General features: G+C 35.9%; 1 protein-coding gene across 1 annotated transcript in view; it reads left to right on the top strand.

Annotated features, from left to right (window-relative positions):
• Nucleotides 1–241: 241 nt before the first annotated feature.
• Nucleotides 242–23,562, top strand: part of LOC123878143 (irregular chiasm C-roughest protein-like) — a 120,354-nt gene continuing 97,033 nt past the window's right edge. Inside the window, exon 1 of the mRNA XM_045925238.1 lies at nucleotides 242–432. The gene's annotated coding sequence lies outside the window, so the exon portion shown is untranslated. The remainder of the gene's footprint in view (nucleotides 433–23,562) is intronic.

Genomic DNA, 23,562 nt, shown 5'->3' with positions numbered 1-23,562 from the left:
TTTTAAACTATATAAAAATAAGGCCAAATGGGTTTACAATATACGAGTATGATTACAGTTAATATAAAAGTAATTATAAATTATAACAGAACTAAGCGTGTGTTAGTGTATGTGTGTGTGTGTGTGTGTGTGTGTGTGTGTATAATATTAGTAAGTAAGCAAGTATGACATGTCATAATTTCCCATCAACAGATGCGTGCGCTTATCATTGTTGCAACGCTGCGGGTTTGATCTCCATCTCGATGCATCGCCAGTCGCGTATCAACCCCATGTCATGATACCCGCGCGACGCGTTGACGTTTCGCGCGCTTTCGTGTTCCGTTCGATTGTTGTTTTATGATACTGACATAATTCAAATTTGGAATCAAACTAAATATTGTTGTGTGTGTTGAAAACTTTTGTTGTTGTGTTCGGATTGCGATTTCGTTTCAGGTACGTTTGTTGTGTTCTAATTTTGAATTCTTTGTTGTTGTTGTTGTTGTTACGATTTATTATCTTTTTTAGTTGGATTATACCTAGGTTTGATTTTTTGGCTTCAAAACTTATATTCAACTTATATCTACGTAGTACGTACTCATAAATTAATTCGACTTATCAAACATTTATGAGCTTTCTTAAAACCGCTACTTTTTAAGCTTTCTTTTTTACTAAATTATATCAAGTTTCTAGCTCAATAAGTTTTCATATTAAGTATCTAACTTTTTATTCACCACATGAAATATTTCTTCTACATTAATATTATACCTTACGATATATTTGAATTGATTGCTTTCCTAATGAAAAAAAAATATTGAATATATTGCGATATTCTGTAACAAAAATTAACAACAAATTGATCCTATACGGGTTCCGTTTGTCCTTTTGAGGTAAGGAACCCTAAAAATTGAATAGATAGGTACCTACTTACCATTTAAATTAATAGACCCTACAAGGGTTCCGTTTTTCCTTTTGAGGTACGGAACCCAAAAAATTTAATAGGTACCATTTAAATTAATAGCTATAAATATTATACTTTACTGTTTTCTAAATGTAATTTAATTTGTAATCTTGCAACTATCTAATTAAATTATCTAGCAAGTTGTAGAGAACTTTTATGTTTTACATTGTTTATTAGCTCATGAATTATTTATTCATTTTTGTAACACACTAAAACTTTTATCGTCGCTGACCTGATTGTTCACCAAAAGTTAACAAACTTAGAGTTTTAGAAAACACTTGAATAGCTAATTATTATTTATATTAGTTTTGGATTTATGCTAAGAACATTTTTATTGCTACTAAATTGAAATAACCTGTTTAAAGATTAAAATAAATAATTATGTAACTGATTCGCTGTACACTAATTAGATTAAATTAGTATTGATATACTTACCACTATTTAGGAGAGGAGAGAGAAGAGTTTTTATTTCTCAGAAGAACAATGTTCACTTATATGAGAATAATTCTGAATATAAATATAGAAGAAAAACATAATTTTTAAAGGTACTGTGACTTTATACAATAATAATATTTCAATAATATATATCTATCTATCTATTATGTCTGACATTACTTTTTTAATTATATTATTTAAATGTAGAACTAAACAACTAGCTGTTTAGATAGGTATATAATGTGTTTAAGAAAGGGACCTAACCTAAGGCCTCATTCGCCCGAGAGCTTTTTTAACGTCCGTTAAAAAAGCTTTCAAATAGAACAAAATATGCATTCCCAAGTATCTGTTCACGCGTCAAAAACTACACGTTTGCATAGAACAAGAAGCAGCGAAGCTTTTAAAAAAAAATTTTTTTTTCAATTATTATTAAACTCAAACCACAAAAAAGCCGCAGGGACATATAAAATGACAACCAAGGTTGACGTTCGACTTGAATTTAAAAAAAAATAACCGGTCAAGTTCGTATTAATTCAAGCATATTATAGTAGGGTTCCATAATACTCATTCTTATACAAGTGTAAATTAAAAATTTATAACACCCCCGACAAGTGAAGGTTACAGTAACTAGCAAAGAGCTGATAACTTTCAAACGACTGAATCGATTTTCTTGGATTATAGCTAAGAACACTCTCGATCAAGCCACCTTTCACACAAAATAAACTAAATTAAAATCGGTTCATTAGTTTAGGAGCTACGGTGCCACAGACAGATACACAGATACACACGTCAAACTTATAACACCCCTCTTTTTGGGTCGGGGGTTAAAAATAACATGTCTTCCTTTTAAATAGTTAGTCTATTTTTCAATCCGAGAGACTAAAATGACAGCTAGAACTGTCAAATTTAAAAATAATGATACCAGCTTAGCAAAAATAGTGCAGTTCTCATGGTTCCGGCCATAGGTACCTACTTCGCTGTTGTATGATTGTTATCTAGTAAGTATTTGACCTCATACAACATGATAGGTAGTCATTTAATCCGCACCACCTGTGTGCTTAGTATTTCCATCATCCGATTCATCAAATAATTTCTGCCACGCACATGTAAATTGAGGAACCAAGTACCTAAGTAATCCAAGAAGTGAAACAAATAAATACATCTTATAATATTATAAGATGTATTTATTTGTTTCACTTCTTGTTTATTACGTATTTATTATTCATTTATATTTCATGTATTTATTACGTAACTCAATGGTTACAGAGCAGACTAATATCCAGAACATCATTTTGTCCGTCATCTTCTCGACCAATTTTTCTTTTTTTAGGGTTTTCTTTTTTTAAGCCTCAATAACTCAACCGGTAAAGGAGTGGATTGAAAACCGAAAGGTCGACGGTTCAAACCCCGCCAGTTGCACTATTGTCGTACCTACTCCTAGCACAAGCCTGACGCTTAGTTGTAGAGGAAAGGGGAATATTAGTCATTTAACATGGCTAATATTCTTTTATATATAAAAAAATCTTTTTTTAGGGTTGAGTACCTCAAAAGGAAAACGGAACCCTTATAGGATCACTTTGTTGTCTGTCTGTCTGTCTGTATGTATGTCTGTCGTAGCGATGCCGTTTATAGAAACCAAACGGGTGTGGGTTTAATAAAAAAAACTGCCATAACCATTACAGGCTAGCTCGCTTAACATCACTTGCCATCAGTGAGATTGCAGTCAAGGGCTAACTTGTATCAGATTAAAAAAAAATCCTTTTGAAGTACGGAACCCTAATAAATAAAAAAAGATCTAAGCATTCATAGATACAGACAGCGGAAAGTGACTTTATTATGATTATGCCCCTGACTTTGTCCATATGGATTACACAAATTTCAGACCCCTATTTTACCCACCTAGGGGTTTGAATTTCTGAAAATCCTTTCTTAGCGGATGTCTACGTCATAATAGCTATCTATCTGCATGCCAAACAGCCCGATCCGTCCAGTACTTTGAACTGATGGTACGTTGATAGATCCGTCAGTCAGTCAGTCAGTCAGCTTTTCCTTTTATATTTATACATACATTATATGTATTGATATACGTATAATGTATGTATAATGTATACGCACACACACACACACACACACACACATACACTAACACACGCTTAGTTCTGTTATAATTTATAATTACTTTTATATTAACTGTAATCATACTCGTATATTGTAAACCCATTTGGCCTTATTTTTATATAGTTTAAAATGTAAAATTATAATAATTGTACCGCTGTTGTTTACAAATAAAGGAATAAAATAAAATAAAATAAAAATATGTAGATCAAAATGTTAAGGAGTTAGGGACAAAACAAAATTAAACAAAACATGTTTGACGACGGATCCCTAAAAAAGACACTATCAAGTGAGTAGTTGCAACAAAAAGTAGATTTACTCAGAGATGAGAGAACAAACAAAACTTTGCGGTCGCAAAACTAATCCTGCATTGGAATTTCAACTTTATTGTATTAAAAATAGAAGCGAATGCATAGGTTTGTGGTCCGCACATATTGTGGTCACGGTTTTTGTATAACAGGTTCGATATACGTTTTCCTACGTAATTAGGGCAGGTGTTGGGTGTTTGACGTTGATTTTTTTTTTTTCTTTTCATCTCGGGTTAGTCTCTCTGGAGTTTAGTTTTAGTTCATGGAAGTCTAATATTTTTGTAACGACCTTAGTGGCTTAGTGGAACTTAGTATCACACTTCACACTAATATTATAAAGCCGAAAGTTTGTATGTGTGTGTGTGTGTGTGTATGTTTGTTACTCCTTCACTAATCCTTCACGCAAAAACTACCAGACGGATTTGGCTGAAATTTGGAATGGAGATAGATAATATCCTGGATTAGCATATAGGCTACTTTTTATCCCGGAAAATCAAAGAGTTTCCACGGGATTTAGAAAAACCTAAATCCACGCGTGCGAAGCCGCGAGCATTGGCTAGTGACTATATAATAGTACGCGACAAGTCAAGATGATAATCAAGGTAGGAGGTGGAGGGACGCCCTGCATACCCGTACGTCATCCGTGCTATCCCGTATCGGGTTAGCGCGGGGGCTGTGTGTGTGTGTTTGTTCCCACCCCGATTGCCATCTCAACCCGTCGCGTATACGTCTTAAGGTTGCGTATTACCTTGATCATCCCCTTTTTTAACCCCCGACCCAAAAAGAGGGGTGTTATAAGTTTGACGTGTGTATCTGTGTATCTGTCTGTGGCATCGTAGCTCCTAAACTAATGAACCGATTTTTATTTAGTTTTTTTGTTTGAAATTCGTGCGGATGGATTTAGGTTTTTACAAATCCCGTGGGAACTCTTTGATTTTGATAAAAGAAGCCTATGTCACTCTCCAGGTCTACCTGTGTAAAAAATCTCGTCGATCCGTCGCTCCGTTGCAACGTGATTGAAGGACAAACTAACAAACAAACACACTTTCGCAATTCTATTATGGGTATGGTAGTATGGGTATGGTAGTGATATGGGTAGTGAAGTCTCAGAATACTTTCAACAAATGTAACTTAAACCCTTAATAATAAAATTACGAACATAATATTTTTTTTGACATCCAATTTTCTAGACGCACATAAAAAGCCAGAATTTATAGTTTTTTTCTCGGTTCGGAAAAATTTGGAAATTGAACACAAAATACTAAAACTGATCCGTTTAGGAGATGTGTTTTCTACCTAAGCCAATTTAGAAAACACCTTTTCTAAATTGGCTTAGTTATGAATATCCTCAAGGGAGTAATATATACACGAGCTTTTTACACGCTTTTTAGGAAATTTCAATTGGAAAAGCACACAATTTTACAAAAAAAAAAAAAAAAACAGACTCGCACACGATTTGTTCCCGTACCATCGTACAAGATTTACCTAACTCTTATATTATGTAGAACACTGTAAGTAAATCACCGATTGCGCCATCTATATTGTGATTTAGTATAATTTTTTTTCGTGAACATAATTTTTTTTGTGATAACTACAAAACACGGTTATCGGTTTTTCTGTTTACTTCTGTTATATTTAAGACCTACAAACTTCTAAAATCAATGTTTTCTCTCAGAATAGTGTCGCTTCTATGTAAAATCATTGGGTTTTCTTGACACGACGGAAAAACAGACAGACCGACAACGAAGCGATCCTATACGGGCCCCTTTTTTCATTTGAGGTGTGGAACCCTAAAAAAAGCGTTATGGTACTCAGAATAACCTTTTATTACTCTAGAAACTGCCCATGGATTCGCTTCAATGGGAATTTCGAAAAATACGGCCTTCTTCTTTGAAGGGATCTTCTGTGAAAAATATCAGCTTTCTAACTCCAAGCGTTTGGGCTGGGTTGATAAGAACACTTTTTTTTGCCTGCGACTTGATCTGCATGATATTAATTTTTAGGGTTCCGTACCTCAAAAGGAAAAACGGAACCCTTATAGGATCACTTCGTTGTCTGTCTGTCTGTCTGTCTGTCTGTCCGTCGTGTCTGTCAACAAACATATAGGGTACTTCCCGTTGACCAAGAATCATGAAATTTGGCAGGTAGGTAGGTCTTATAGCACAAGTATAGGAATAAATCTGAAAACCGCGAATTTGTGGTTACATCATTTAAAAAAAAAATTAAAACGTGTTTCAATTTTCAAATTAAGATACCAAATGGGGTATCATATGAAAGGGCTTTACCTGTACATTCTAAATATCCTATCACCTATCAGTGAAAGAATTTTCAGAATCGGGCCTTTATTTCCGGAGATTAGCCCCTACATCCAAACTTACATACTTTCGTCTTAATATACTTAATAATATACTTGTGTAACGAAACTAGATAGTATTTTACAACAACCAAAATGCGATTTCATAAGCGGAAAGGAATCTTTTTATGTTGATTTTTTTTGAATAATTCAATAATTTACGAATCACTTAAAAAAAAACATCGTGACTTATAGATAACAATCGTAAAATAAAATTTGCAACGCTTAATAGCAAAATAAACAAATGAAAATAAACTCTATGCCCTCACAAATAACATCTATTATGCTATGATTGATATACGGACAATTTATCGCCTAAAGCTCGTCTGGTAAAGCTCCTTCCTTCAAGAGAGAGACGATATAGGTACGTAACGTCATTCTCTGCCAAAGTATCTGACCACTGAGTCCAAAAAAGATGCAGAAAGGTATGTGCAAGTGTTTTTTTTAAATTACAACTTTTTCACCTGTTGCTATTTAAATTGCAACATCCTTAACGACAATTACTTATATTAATATTCTAATGTAATCTAAACTTAAACAAATTTTTTTTTTGGTGCAAGTGATAAAATTGTTTAATGCGAACCTTCTCTTTTCTTAAATAAACTAATGATTGTGGTCGTATTCCATTTTGGATGGTTGGAGATAAAGCTTCCAACCACTCAAAAAAACCGGCCAAGTGCGAGTCAGACTCGCGCACCGAGGGTACCGTACTCGGGTATTTTTTCCGACATTTTTGACGATATTACTATTATATTAATTATTTTTTGATGATGTAACTACAAATTTACGGTTTTCAGATTTATCCCGTTACTTTTGCTATTTTCATGATGCTAGGTCAACGGGAAGTACCCTATAGGTTTTCTTGACAGACACGACGGACGGACGGACAGACAGACAGATAGACAGACAACAAAGTGATCCTATAAGGGTTCCGTTTTTCCTTTTGAGTTTCGGAACCCTAAAAATCACCTAACACCGGAAAGTGCAAGTTGGCACCCCACTTAGTAGGCAGACCACATCAAAGGAGTCCCAGGGAGCCGCTAGATTGCGGCGGCGCAAAACCGTGGACCTTGTCCAGCAGTGGACTTCTCTGTTGACGATGATAACGTCTTCAAGGCGTGTTGCTCAATGCCTATTGCCTATTGAATTACCAATCGCCTACGCAAATCACGAGAATGTATGCGTGGCCATATTAAGCAAAAAATTCGAGTGTATTTACGACGTAACCAATTGATTTTGGACTACGGTATATTTGCGTCTAAGGCGCATCGCACACCTGTACCGTGGAATGAAGCCGACCGTCTTTTTTCGTCTAAAACAGAACATTTAAAATCTAAATTATTAAAACAATGAACCTCAAACTAAAAACCACCACTAAAATAAAAACTTCGTGATTCTTCGCGTTAAATACCTACTGTAGATTATTTCTTTAAGCAATTAGTTAATAGGTACCTTCGTTGCAGCTAGGCACCGAGGACAAACCTCTGTGGTTTTTTCGGTGTTTTTAGTTTAAGCTTTTATTTGTATGTATTTTGTTTTGATACTAAATTAAAAAAAAAAAAAATTATTAAAAGGAGTCCCTTTAGGTAAGGTTCCGAAGATACTGGCAGCGTTCCCCTTTTTGAATGGCTAGACTAATTCTTTGTCCGAGGTAGCTGCCAGCGCTTCGGTCTCCTGTGATGAATTGTTTTTTGCATTTCTTTTAATATGACTAATATTCCCTTTTTCCACTCCAGCTACGCGTAAACTTGTAGCTAAGAGTAGGCACGAACAGGTAGGGTTTGAACCGCCGCGCGCCGATCTTAAAATCAAAATGAAAACTGGCCAAAAGTCAAATGAATGAAACGTGATGAATTTTCTAACATAACTGCTTTAAAATTATTATAAGGAGCAGGTATACCTTCACCTTTATATAGCAAAGAATATTCTAACAGATCTTCCTTAACTGGTAATTGGATGCCAATTGTTATAAAAAAGTGTATCGAAATATATTGATATAACGAGGACACAACTTGAATAGGTATCTTCAAATGTTTGAATAAAGATTTTATTTAGTTAATCTACCTAGTTATTTGAGATTCGTCCCAAGTATTATACATCATAACATCACACATACCTACTCGTCTTCAATTTGGAGTAGAACTCATGAGGTCCACAGCCGTTAGCTATGGACCTCATTCCTGTATTCCTGTATTCTTTATAGTCGTATTCCTTCGTTGCTGAGGGTCATGACTCCTTAATTGCAGGAGTTCTCTTGGGATAATAATGCGATGGGTTCTTAGATCCTTCCGCATACAAATCACTAAGAGAACGAAATTTCGATTCTTAGGTTTTTACAGTTAGAGATGGTAGTGATAATACCGGGACCGACGACGTAACGTGCTCTCCAAGGCACGGAGGAAACGAAAAGCCTCAATAGCTCAACGGTTATAAGAGCGGTCTGAAATCCGAAAGGTCGGCGGTTCAAACCCCGCCCGTTGCACTATTGTCGTACCCACTCCTAGCACAAGCTAAACGCTTAGTTGGAGGGGAAAAGGGAATGTTAGTCATGATTAAAATGGCTAATATTCTTTAAAAAAAAATACGGACCTCCAAAGTCGGTCACCCATCCAGTTACAGACTTGGGTCAACATTGCTTAACAATTGCAATCGATTGATATGCGTTGTCACAACCAGGCCAGACGTTACACGACGTCATAGTTAGCTATACCTAATCTACAAGTGTAAATTAATTTATAACACCCCCGACAAGTGAAGGTTACAGTAACTAGAAAAGAGCTGATAACTTTCAAACGGCTGAGCCGATTTTCCTGAATTATAGCAAAGAACACTCTCGATCAAGCCACCTTTCAAACAAAAAAAATCTAAATTAAAATCGGTTCATTAGTTTAGGAGCTGCGATGCCACAGACAGATACACAGACACACAGATACACAGATACACACGTCAAACTTATAACACCCCTCTTTTTGGGTCGGGGGTTAAAAACTAAGAAATTTCTCAATATTTGTCGAACAGACAAATTAATGTATAGATCTATATCCTGTTTCTCTGGCTTATATTATTATTTTTAAAAGCTGTACAATATAAACAAGTCAATGCACTTAACGATGTGGCATAAATTACATTAGAATGTAAATCTAAGTATAGGATTTCCCGTTTTGAGCTAAAAAGCGGTTGTATCAACTTAATCCCAATTCCTAGCCTAAAGACTAATATTGATATCTATGCTAATGGATATAGGTATCCGGTTATTATTAAGTTCAAATCGGATAAAACAATAACAATTATTATTATACTAGAGATTGCCCGCGGCTTCGCCCGCGTGGATTTCGGTTTTTATCCCGTAGGAACTCTTTGATTTTCCGGGATAAAAAGTAGGCTATGTCCTACCCCGGGATGTATCCCAAGTCTACGGCGGTTGGGCCGTGAAAACGTAGCAGACAGACAGACAGACACACTTTCGCATTTATAATATTAAGATTTTCTATAATATACTATTATTTTAATATATAATATAATATACTATTCTATAATGGTTACTCTTTCACGCAAAAACTACTAAACGGATTTGGCTGTGGAATGGAGATAGATTGTGCCCTTGATTAACACATAGGCTACTTTTTATCCGGGAAAATCATTGAGTTCCCACGGGATTTTTAAAAACCTATATCCACGGGAGCGAAGTTGCGGCCAACAGCCACTTACTTAATTTTTAATATTACGGTAGATTTTTCCCGCGAACGAATTGGATTTTCAAAAATCCTGTAGGACTATATCAACCTTTTGTTTTCTTGATTACTTCTTTCGTAAAATCACTACTATTAATATAATAAATGCAAAAATATTGTTTATCGGTAGGTTACGTTTATGTCAAAAAATTAAAGTGCTCTCACGGAATTAAAAAAAATCCTTAATCCACGCGTACGAAGTTGTGAGCATAATCTAACCGAAAATAAATAAAAATATCTAGGTAAGTAGTAGATAGAGGTGGAAGATACTTTTTGCTTGTTATGCAAAAAGCTTACAGGGCTTTCTCCGTCACTCACTTCATACAATCGTAGTTCCAATTTCATTTTAATATTAAGCAACCAAAGTCCATGAAATTTTGCAGACATATTCTACAAACTAATATCTGTGTCTGTGGTGTTTTAGATTTTTCTAAAAATATGTAGTTTTAAAATTACAGGGGCTCAAAGATTTGTATGTAAATTTTTAAGACCTCGTAACTTTGAAACCGAATATTTTAACAGAAATCTGGAAAACCACAGACATAGATATTAGTTTCTAGAATATGTCTGCAAAATTTCATGGACTTTGGTTGCTTAATATTCAAATGAAATTGGAACTACGATTGTATGAAGCGAATGACGGAGAGACCCCTCTTAATGTTGGCGATATTTTCCAATTTAAAATAATAAGTAAAGGTATTTTATTTTATTCCAAAGACATATAATTTTAAGCGCCTCATTAGCTCTTTTGTTGTGTATTAATTAAAAAACCGGCCAAATGCGAGTCAGACTCGCGCATCGAGGGTTCCGTATTCGGGTATTTCTTTCGACTTTTTGCACGATAAATCTGAAACTATTGCATAAAGATAAATTCTATTTTAGAATGTATGATACCCCACTTGGTATAGTTATCTTACTTTGAAAATTGAAAATACTAATCATTATTATTTGTTCATGAACACATTTTTTTATGATGTACTTAACCATAAATTCACGGGTTTCGGTTTACTTACTTTACTCGTGTTATAAGACCTACCTACCTGCCAAATTTCATGATTCCAGGTCCACAGGAAGTACTCTATAGGTTTTCTTGACAGACACGACAGATGAACAGGCGGACAGACGGACAGACAGACAGTCAGACAACAAAGTGATCCTTAGGAACCCTAAAAACATAAGCTTTTGAGGATACGTCACACTTGACATTTTCCAGTAAATCCCAATGTGGAATATCACATGGCTGACTCAGCCGTGGCAGTGTGAAACGGCTTAATTACGCAACGCCCAATTATACATTGCTCGCATGGAAACATTTTAATAACTGTTAATTAACAATTCCTGTATGACACTACGGGGATCCGTAATTGAAAAAGATATGAACTTATGAGTATGCTTATTACACGTTGCATGGTAGATAGAGTTATAACTTTATAAGGCATCGATTCCACCGGAAGAGTTCTAGAGTTTAGAGTTCTGCGTTCCCAAGTTCGCTGAAATCTTCAATTGGTTTAGACTTCAGAACTGTAATATGCAAACTCAAACTTAACCTCAAAGCAGAGCATTTAGTGGTGAGGGATATCCATTATACAGGTTGTACATTATATCATACATTAAATCGATCTAAAGCGACTTCATACTTTGACTCGCACTTGGCCGATTTTTGGGTGGCTGTGCCCTTAACTTTTTTTAACCCCCGACCCAAAAAGAGGGGTGTTATAAGTTTGACGTGTGTATCTGTGTATCTGTCTGTGGCATAGTAGCTCCTAAACTAATGAACCGATTTTAATTTTGTTTTTTCTTGTTTAAAAGATGCCTTGATAGAGAGTGTTCTTAGCTATAACCCAAGAAAATCGGTTCAGCCGTTTGAAAGTTATCAGCTCTTTTCTAGTTACTGTAACCTTCACTTGTCGGGGGTGTTATTAATTTTTAATTTACACTTGTTGAGGTCTGGATCCGCGCCTGTACTTAGAAGTTCAAGTGTAGAACACAGTTTCTAGTTAGTTCAAAACTTGTAGGTAGTTATATAAGTAGGTGATTTCTCTCTACCATATTATTTTGGAAACAAAACCGCGGAGCAGGCGAACCGTCATAAAATCGCCGCGCCCCATTGAGCACAATATACAAATCTATTAACAAAGTTTACACTCTAGTACCTCGACCGATTAATTGTAACGGATGCTTATCGCCGAATTTCGGATGTTTTGTAACTAATTTGCACCGGTTTACGACCGATTTACATTTACCGATACGATATTGACATTATAAACTCATTCGATATTGAATCAGTGCTAACAATATAATCTATTAACAAAGTTTACACTCTAGTACCTCGACCGATTAATTGTAACGGATGCTTATCGCCGAATTTCGGATGTTTTGTAACTAATTTGCACCGGTTTACGACCGATTCACATTTACCGATACGATATTGACATTATAAACTCATTCGATATTGAATCAGTGCTAACAATATAATCTATTAACAAAGTTTACACTCTGGTACCTCGACCGATTAATTGTAACGGATGCTTATCGCCGAATTTCGGATGTTTTGTAACTAATTTGCACCGGTTTACGACCGATTTACATTTACCGATACGATATTGACATTATAAACTCATTCGATATTGAATCAGTGCTAACAATATAATCTATTAACAAAGTTTACACTCTGGTACCTCGGCCGATTAATTGTAACGGATGCTTATCGCCAAATTTCGGATGTTTTCTAACTAATTTGCACCGGTTTACGACCGATTTACATTTACCGATACGATATTGACATTATAAACTCATTCGATATTGAATCAGTGCTAACAATATAATCTATTAACAAAGTTTACACTCTAGTACCTCGACCGATTAATTGTAACGGATGCTTATCGCCGAATTTCGGATGTTTTGTAACTAATTTGCACCGGTTTACGACCGATTTACATTTACCGATACGATATTGACATTATAAACTCATTCGATATTGAATCAGTGCTAACAATATAATCTATTAACAAAGTTTACACTCTAGTACCTCGACCGATTAATTGTAACGGATGCTTATCGCCGAATTTCGGATGTTTTGTAACTAATTTGCACCGGTTTACGACCGATTTACATTTACCGATACGATATTGACATTATAAACTCATTCGATATTGAATCAGTGCTAATTATAATCTATTAACAAAGTTTACACTCTAGTACCTCGACCGATTAATTGTAACGGATGCTTATCGCCGAATTTTGGATGTTTTGTAACTAATTTGCACCGGTTTACGACCAATTTACATTTACCGATACGACATTGGTATTAAAAACTCATTCGAAATTGATTCAGTACTAATAATAATTATTATTATAACAAAGTTTACCCTCCAACAAATCAGTTGTAACGGAAGCTTATCGCCGAATTTCAGATATTTTGTAACTGATTTGCACCGGTTTATGAATTATGACTGTAAATGTAACTATATTTAGCGATACGATATTGCTATTATAAACTCATTTAATACTGAATCAATAATAATAATAAATCTAGTCATAGTCATAGTCATAGTCATTTATTCTTGATAATATACATTATACGTCAATCCAATAATTCAAATTATTTTTATAATAAAATGTCACAATTTTTTTTTATAGATATAGAATAAAATACAATAATAAATATTAATAATCAATTTTGTCTTCGATCTTTCTAAGTAGGAATTCATTATAACTATAGAAAGACCTCGACAAGCCAGCGTTTCATTTTTCGTTTAAAAATGTTAATGTTTTGCGCATTTCTTATGACGTGGGGGATCCGATTATATACCTCGGGACCCATGCCAAACACTGTTCGCGAGGCTTTCTCAAGCCTGTGATACTTCACCATCAGGCGATTAGGATATCGTAGGTTAAATAGGCGCTTACTCCCCCTGTCCGCAAACTCATCTTTATGTTGCGCCACATAAATGGCTACATTTAAAATGAGTAAGCTGGGCAGGGTTAATATGCCTAATTTTTTAAAATATGGCCGAGCTGGTGTATCTTGCGGCACGTGGGCAAGTATTCGGACTGCTCGCTTTTGAAGTCTAAAAGCGCGCTCCCAGTCTGCGCCACGACCCCAAATTTCAATTCCATACTGCAACAGACTTTGAACAGAAGCAAATAAAGTTTGCACTAGTCATTTAGTTAGCATCTAGTAACAAATACTTACTTATCGCTGTATTTCGGGTGTTTTGTAATTACATATTTACATATTTTAACCGACACGATCAAGATACGATATTATTGGTATTATAAGCTGATCCGATACTGTCTCTTTCAAATAAAAATAATCTATTAATAAAGTTTACAATCATAGAATCGGAAAGTGTAAAAGGCGCATTATATATTTTTAACCAACGTTGGAATTTCCTAAAGTAACATAACGAAAAAAATTATCTGGTATTTTGTCCCCATTATCATTTTTAGGGTTCCGTACCTAAAAAGGAAAAACGGAACCCTTATAGAATCACTTTGTTGTCTGTCTGTCTGTCTGTCCGTCCGTCCGTCGGTCTGTTCGTCCGTCCGTCCATCTGTCCGTCTGTCTGTCCGTCCATCCGTCCGTCCGTCCTAAGCTCTTCTCGATTGGTTATACTAGTGTAAATAATTTATGCAAAGTTTTCCGTAAATAATTAGGTATACGTAATTGCCGTATCATTTCTACACCGATCCGGAAGGTAATCGATGCTGGAATATCTTTCTTTGCATCGCTGCACCAAAGTGATAGTAGCCTTCTTAAGTTATGCAATATAATCCATAATCTAAACTAGCTGACGCCCGCGACTTCGTCCGCGTGGATTTAGGTTTTCGAAATCCCGTGGGAACTCTTTGATTTTCCGGGATAAAAAGTAGCCTATGTGCTAATCCAGGATATTATGTCTCCATTCCAAATTTCAGCCAAATCCGTCTAATAGTTTTTACGTGAAGGAGTACCAAACATACACACACACACACATTCACTTTTATAATATTATATTAGTGTGATAAATAAAAGGAAAAAGTGAATAAACGGATTGGCTGACTGATGATTTATCAACCCACAGCTCGAACTATGGACTGTTGCGGCTGAAGTATGGGATGCATATAGCTATTATGACGTAGAAATCCGCTAAGATAGGATTTTTGAAAATTGAATCCCTAAAGGGGTAAAACAGGAGTTTGTGTAGAACAAGTCATCTATTTAGTATAAAGATTGCATTCTGCACACAGATATAGGCTGCTTTAAAACTGAAACTAACGCGGACGAAGTCGCGGGCATTATATTATAATAATATATATTTCGGCACTAGTGTGTTATATAACTTTTTCTAGTTTTTATTAACATATCCTAATCTTTTTTGAAAAGTTTAATTGAACCTGAGACTTTCGAACCTTGTTGCCCACCATTGAAATAGAGGGTAGTTGCAATAATTACATAACAGCGTGTCCAAGTCAATCCCTCGCTTATCGGCAATCGACATAATTGCCTTATCGTGTTCCGACGCATGCTGTAAAGCACCGTGGAAATTAGGACACTCCCACATTTTACGGTATATTCGCAATCATGCACTTATCGCACTAGGGTGTTTTTGACCTTTTATTTTGTACTAGTTGATACCCGCGACTTCTTCTTCGTGGATTTAGGTTTTTAAAAATCCCGTGGGAACTCTGCTTTCTGAATAAAAAGCTGCCTATATCAATTTCAGGGACGCAAGCTACTTCTGTACCAAAATTAATATAAATCGGTTAAATGGATGGGTCTATGAGAATCCCGTGGGAACCTTTCGATTTGTCGGCATAAAAAGTCCTCCCTATGTCCGTCTCCGGGATGTAAGCTAACTCTGTACCAAACATAAAAATTGGTGAAACTGTTGGGCCGTACAAAGCTAGCAGACAGACGGACACACTTTCGCATTTACATAGTATGGACACGTATGGATTACTAGTTAATATCATCGCCTGTGTACGTTCACAATTATACATAAGTATTTTTAAGAGATCGCTACCCATAACAATCCACTGCAAGAGAATGATTCTCTTGCAATGGATTGTTGTTGTCTATGGCTTCACCTTTGTCGGGTGTTTAACTATATGTATATCACATACGGCTTTTATTGCAGATTATAGCAAACTAATATAGTCTTGTATAATTTTGTATAATCCCTCCGGGTTTGTTCACCCGGTTACCGAAATTTCCATGTAATTTTAATATTCTAATCGATGTTAATGAGTTGCTGTGAAGTTATCTAAATCTTGTAATTAATAGTCTTTATCGACCCATAGTAATATAAATGGCAATTTGTAACTAAATTTACTTAAAACATTTAATAGCGATGGACTGGCTAATAGTTATACTATTTTTATCTCAGATTTTTGTGTCAAGAATTTTTGTTGAATATGCATTGTGGTTTTTTACTGATTTTTACTGATGGGTCTTACCAGCTGCCACTGGTGTATTGGCTCTGGTATTTTGGTCAAACCAGATTGATTTACATTAGCATCTTTTACAGCGGAATAACTAGTGTAACTTATCTAAAGTCTCATTATTAAAAAAAACCGTGAACTGATTGGAGTTAATGCTAAACTAATGGATTTAATTAGAATTAAGGTTTACAGATTACACTATTTTTAACCCCCGACCCAAAAAGAGGGGTGTTATAAGTTTGACGTGTGTATCTGTGTATCTGTGTGTCTGTGTGTCTGTGTATCTGTGTATCTGTGTATCTGTGTATCTGTGTATCTGTCTGTGGCATCGTAGCGCCTAAACGACTGAACCGATTTTAATTTAGTTTTTTTTGTTTGAAAGGTGGCTTGATCGAGAGTGTTCTTAGCTATAATCCAAAAAAATTGGTTCAGCCGTTTAAAAGTTATCAGCTATTTTCTAGTTTTCTTGTAGAAAAGAAGGTTAGATAACCCTTAGGTTTATAATATTCAAGTGTCAATTGACAAATGTCAAGCTGTCAAGATGGACGTTGCCTAGATATACATAATTATTTATTTGAAAATGATTTGTCGGGGGTGTTGAAAATTTTTAATTTACACTTGTGTCATAGTATTTTAACTCACCGAAAATACAATATAAACCCTTCCCTACTCCGTACTTACTTTTTTGTATGGGGAGGTTTTTTAACGCCTGACACGAATTGCTCCAATATCTTAACTCTATGTTTTAACAGGGCTCTCTCCGTCACTTACTCCATACAATCGAAGTCCCAATTTCATTTGAATATTAAGCAACCAAAGTCCATGAAATTTTGCAGACATATTGTAGAAACTAATATCTGTGCCTGTGGTGTTTTAGATTTTTCTAATACTATGTAGTTTTAAAATAACAGGTGCTCAAAGATTTGTATGTGAATTTTTAAGACCGCGTAACTTTGAAACCGAATATTTTAACGGAAATCTGGAAAACCACAGGCATAGATATTAGTTCCCGGAACGTTTCTACAAAATTCCATTGAGTATGATTGGTTAGTATTCCAATGAGACACGAACTACGTTTGTATGGAGCGAGTGACGGAGAGAACCCTCTTATTTTAAACACATTAAAGTCAAAGTCAAACCATCGATCGATTTAACTTTAATAATAGAAAAGGTTTATAACCTGAGTAACTGGTTCACCCATAATAGGTTGCAACTGACAGATGCTACGCGTCCAATACAAAAACTGGTAGATGTAGATTCGATTCTCGTTTGGAATAATTAAAAAAACTGGTACTGATGCCTCGATGCTAAATACTTGTTTAGTGTAATTAATCCATACTATGATAGATCTATTTTGTTTTACCTCATAATTTTTTTGTTTATTATGCTTTTAAAACTTAGTTTCTTGTAATTAGCTTGTCCTAATCTGGTGTCATAAAGTATTTTGTTTATTACATCTAAATTGTATTAGAATGACCAACTTAGGCTCGCTACTTCATCCATGTACTAAATTTCAATCCCCTATTTTAGTTCTTCGGGGGTTGAATTTTCAAAAATCCTGCATGCCAAAGGGTTTTGAAGATTTTGGACTGCCTAGTAGTCCGCCATTTTACTTTTTTCCTAAATACTTTTTTTCACACACTTTGGAAGATTTTGCCTCAAATAAAACTTGTTTCTATTGATGCCAGCTATTGATTGATACAGATTTTATGCGTGGCCGCTATTTTGAAAAAAAAAAACATGCGGATTGCGGACCACTAGGTAGGCCAGGCTAAATACTAAAATATTCAAACTCTTTCAAACCGATCCGTCAAGTATATAGTTTGAGTTATGCATTGATAGATCAATCAGTCAGATCACCAGTTCCTTTTATACATTTAGAAGCAGATTTTTTCAAAAAGACTATTAGTCATGATTATCATGGCAATAGTCTTTTTAAAAACTTTTAAATTTAATTTGAAAAAAAAAAAAACTCTTCTTTCCCCTCCAATTAAGAGTAAAGCTTGTGCCAGGAGTGAGTACGACAAAATAGTGCAACCGCGGATGGGGTTTGAACTGCCGACATTTTGGAATTCAGTCCGCGGCTCAACCGTTGAGCTATCGAGGCTCAAAGAAAGGGCTTTGAAGATTTTGGTTTGATTTTGAATGCAGCGACAGTCTAGTGATGACTTTGACCTTCCAATATTTGATCTAGTACATGTATCTCGACTATTTTTCGGAGATATCAGCGATGGGATGGGATGATGAAGTAATAAATTTTAATTAGTAATAAAAATAAAAACGATTTTTTTTTAATATTTTGTTTGATCAGCGCAACTAGTCTTCAATACACAGATACAAAAAGGCCTTATAGGAATGAAGCTCGCCCGGTCTATCGAGCACCTGCCACAAATTACTGTTCCAATGAAATGTGGCGGTGCCTTTAGTTCGCGATGTTTCCCACGGGCGCGCAAATCGATTATTTGTTCCACTGTTGTCTTGCTCGCTTCACGCTTAGCAGCTCTTATTGTTAATTGTTGTTAAAGAATTTACTTGCTTAAATTTTATTTGGGGGTTTTTATTGACTTTGACGGCCTCTGACGCAGTGGTAAACGCTGTGGTCTTATTAGTGGGAGGGCCTGGGTACGATTCCCGGTAGGGGTTTGGAATTTTACAAAATTTCTGGTTTGGTCTGGTGGGAGGCTTCGGCCGTGGCTAGTTACTACCCTACCGGCAAAGCTGTGCCCGCGCCACAGCGATTCTGAGTTCCGGCACGATGCCGTGTAGAAACCAAAGGAGTATAGGTTTAATGAAAACTGCCATCCCCTTCCAGGTTAGCCCGCTTCCATCTTAGACTGCATCATCACTTACCACCAGGTGAGATTGCAGTCAAGGGCTAACTTTTATCTGAATTAAAAAAAATATACGCACACAAATCTTGTTATGTTAAAGTTAAGATTTTTTTTTATGTTAGCCCTTTTAACTATTGCATGAGTAGATAATTGTTTTTTAACCCCCGACCCAAAAAGAGGGGTGCTATAAGTTTGACGTGTGTATCTGTGTATCTGTCTGTGGCACGTAGCTCCTAAACTAAGGAACCGATTTTAATTTAGTTTTTTTTTGTTTGAAAGTCGGCTTGATCGAGAGTGTTCTTAGCTATAATCCAAGAAAATCGGTTCAGCCGTTTGAGAGTTATCAGCTCTTTTCTAGTTACTGTAACCTTCACTTGTCGGGGGTGTTATAAATTTTTAATTTACACTTGTATTATAATATATACAGCGATACAGAACATTCTTGATACTACTATGGTTCTGTTATATTTTATTCTTGTAACCACTCATAAATTAAACCTACGGGAGTGAAGCCTTTTTTACTAAGCTAAGCAAATCCGGTTCGCCAGCACCTGCCGTCTCGACTTCTCGAGAGAGCTTGGGAGGCTGCGTTAGATCTGTAGTCGATACTTATCTGACCACATAATAAAATGAGAATTCTGGCGTACCTATTATATGTAGATATATCTGTTTGTTCTATTGTTTGAATGACAAAGTCGCATGGAAACAATGAGCTTTGCATTCAGCTGCCGAAGTGATTTGTTACATTGATTTACTTAGTTATATTATTGATGAAATGGAGGCTTTAGGCGCGTTGGGCGGTTTTGGGATGGTTAAAAACTTCAAGGTCACGTCCCCGACATGTTAGACATGATAGATTTAAAAACTAAACTAATGATTAATGGTTTTTAGGGTTCCGTACATCAAAAGGAGATACGGAACCTCTATATGATCACTTTGTTGTCTGTCTGTCTGTCGTGTCTGTCATGAAAACCTATAGGGTACTTCCCGTTGACCTAGAATCGTGAAATTTGGCAGGTAGGTAGGTCTTATAGCACAAGTAAAGGAATAAATCTGAAAACCTTAAATTTGTGATTAACATCATGAAAAAAATTAAAATGTGTTTCAATTTTCAAAGTAAGATCTATAACCAAGTGGGATATCATATCAAAGGGCTTTATCTGTATATTCTAAAAGTGAAGATTACAGTAACTAGAAAATAGCTGATAACTTTCAAACGGCTGAACCGATTTTCTTGTATTAAAGCTAAGAACACTCTCGACCAAGCCACCTTTCAAACAAAAAAAAAACTAAATTAAAAACGGTTCATTAGTTTAGGAGCTACGATGCCACAGACAGATACCACAGATACACAGATACAGACGTCAATTTTATAACACCCCTCTTTTTGGGTCGGGGGTTAAAAAAAATAGTCGAAGCCTAGTCGTTTCCTCATTGGGTGTGGGTGGGACATGACAAGTGCGACTAATTCTGATAAGCAGTGTCGTTATTATTTAACACCGAATTTTTTTATCGGATGTCTGTGTTTTAGTAACGATTGTCCTATGTGCTACTTTTGCTGTTTTTTTTTGTTGGAGCGACTGTTATGGACTGGACTAATAATATGTATAATGTACATGTATTTTTTATTGACCGTCCGTCAGTTAGGCTCAATATCAGAGCTATATTGTAGATTACATGATGCCCGCAGCTTCGCCCGCGTGGATTGGTCAGATCCCCTGCAGCATAAGGATTCAGGAGTTGGAATCCAAATTTTTAATGGAACAATGCCGCAAAGTTCCTCTATGGATTAAAAAAAATTACGCAAATCGGTTCAGAAATCTCGGACATCAGTGTACATAGGTAGAAAAACACAACTCCTCCATTTTTTATAGTCGGTTAAAAAGTAGCCTTGATTAAAGGATTAATAAAGTAGAGGACTACTTGTCTGTGAAAGTCACGTCAAAATAGGTTCAGCCATTCCGAAGTTGAAACAGACAGACACTTCAATTTTATTTATTACTAGCCGATGCCCGCGACTTCGCCCGCGTGGATTTAGGTTTTTTGAAATCCCGTGGGAACTCTTTGATTTTCCGGGATAAAAAGTAGCCTATGTGCTAATCCAGGATATTATCTATCTCCATTCCAAATTTCAGCCAAATCCGTCCTCCGTAGTTTTTGCGTGAAGGAGTAACAAACATACACACACACACACACACACACACACACACACACACACACACACACACACACACACACACACACACACACACACACACACACATACAAACTTTCGCCTTTATAATATTAGTGTGATAGTAATTAGGTACCTATATGTATAGATAGACGGACATCAAAATCTGTGTGTGTAAGTAAAAAAGTGGTGGATTCTTTGGACGATTCAAAAGCACTTGTAAATGTTTATTTGAATGAAAATCTTTCTTTTTCCATTTCTTAACAGGGCTCTCTCCGTCACTCGTTTCATACAATCGTAGTTCCAATTTCATTTGAATATTAAGCAACCAAAGTCCATTTTGTCCAAAGAAATTTTGCAGACATATTCTAGAAACTAATATCTGCGTCTGTGGTGTTTTAGATTTTTCTAAAAATATGTAGTAAAAGTTAAAATTACAGGGGCTCAAAGATTTGTATGAAAATTTTTAAGACTGCGTAACAATGAAACCGAATATTTTAACAGAAATCTGGAAAATCACAGACATAGATATTAGTTTTTAGAATATGTCTGCAAAATTTCATGGACTTTGGTTGTTTAATATTCAAATGAAATTAGAACTACGATTGTATGAAACGAGTGACGGAGGAGCCCTCTTAAGCCCAAACTTCGCAAACTATTTAACTATAACTCTACCATCAAACTTTGGAGCCTGCTGTCACCAAATCATTTTGTTTTTGTGGCTTTTTGTTGGAGTCAGTAGAAAGTATCGAGTTTTTAGAATCGAACTATTATGAAAGTAAAATTGAACGCGCACATTTTTAGCTTTCTCGTAAAAATTGTGTACCTAAGTAGGTAGTTTCTATGTTAAAGTCGAAAGAAATAAATCTTTTATTCTTTAAGCTTCTATAATATTAGTATGGCTATGGATAGACAAGTTCTTTTTTATACTCGTAAGTATATTATGGACTAGAGGATGCCCGCGGCTTCGCCCGCGTGTAATTCGGTATCTTTGAAATCCCATAGGAACTCTTTGATTTCCGGGATAAAAAGTAGCCTATGTCCTTCCCCGGGATGTATCCCAAGTCTGTACCAAATTTCATTAAAATCAGTTCAGCGGTTGGGCCGTGAAAACGTAGCAGACAGACAGACAGACACACTTTCGCATTTATAATATTACTAGAGGATGCCCGCGGCTTCGCCCGCGTGGATTTTAGTTGTTTTCAAGTCCTGTAGGAACTCTTTGATTTTCCGTGATAAAAAGTGGCCTATGTCCTTCCCCGAAACGTATCCTAAGTCTGTACCAAATTTCATTAAAATCGGTTCAGCGATTGAGTCGTGAAAACGTAGCAAACACACAGACAGACAGACGGACACACTTTCGCATTTATAATATAGTATGGATTAGTATGGATTATTAGGATTTCTATAGCTCGTTTCCAAGTCTTTTAACAAACTAACACGAGCATTTAAAACATAAAGTAAGCTGAAGAGTGAAAGAGATTAAGCTATATTAACACAGCTAAATATCTTGGTAAACAGTAAACACGGTCGATCTAGTTTGATCCAAATTGGATCGCTTTCAGGCAATTATTTCTTGCTGCGTATAAAAAATATAGGTCAAGTGCGAGCTGGGATTGCGCGCAAGGTGTTCTTTGTTCGTTAATTGTACCTACCTACAGTACCTACTACTATTTTATTCTGTGGTAAGGTTTCTTTCGTTTTTGGAATGGAATAAATATTTTTTGAATATTTTTATTTGAATAACTGGAATTGAGTGCGAATAACGGGAGCGGTAATAGTCTAGTGGTTAAGTTAAGACGTCGGCCTTCTATCCGAAGGCTTCAGGGTTCGATTCCGAGCGAGCACCGAGGACTTTTTTGCCTGGTGAGAGGCTTCGGCCGTGGCTAGTTACCACCCTACTGGCAAAGCCGTGCCGGCAAGCGATTTAGCGTTCCGGTATGATACCGTGTAGAAACCAATTGGCATATTATTGTAAATTGAATACTTGAAAAGAGCAACCGCCGAGTTTCTTGCTGGTTCTTCTCGGTGGGAACAGCATTCCGAACCAGTAGTAGATTATTTTGACGATTCAAAAGCACTTGTAAAAGTTTAATTGAATAAAAATATTTTGAATTTGAATTTGAATTCAAGGGGTTTAATGAAAACTGCCATACCCCTTCCAGATTAGTCCGCTTCCATCTTAGACGATAATAATCGATAATAATGGCAAAGGTGTGTTAAGTCTGCCAATAGGCACTTGGCCAGCATGGT

This window comes from Maniola jurtina, chromosome 25 (genome assembly GCF_905333055.1).
Source record: "Maniola jurtina chromosome 25, ilManJurt1.1, whole genome shotgun sequence".
Classification (NCBI taxonomy): Eukaryota; Metazoa; Arthropoda; class Insecta; order Lepidoptera; family Nymphalidae; genus Maniola; species Maniola jurtina.
Note: the sequence above shows the minus strand (reverse complement) of the source record. Positions and strands in the feature narration are given on the sequence as shown.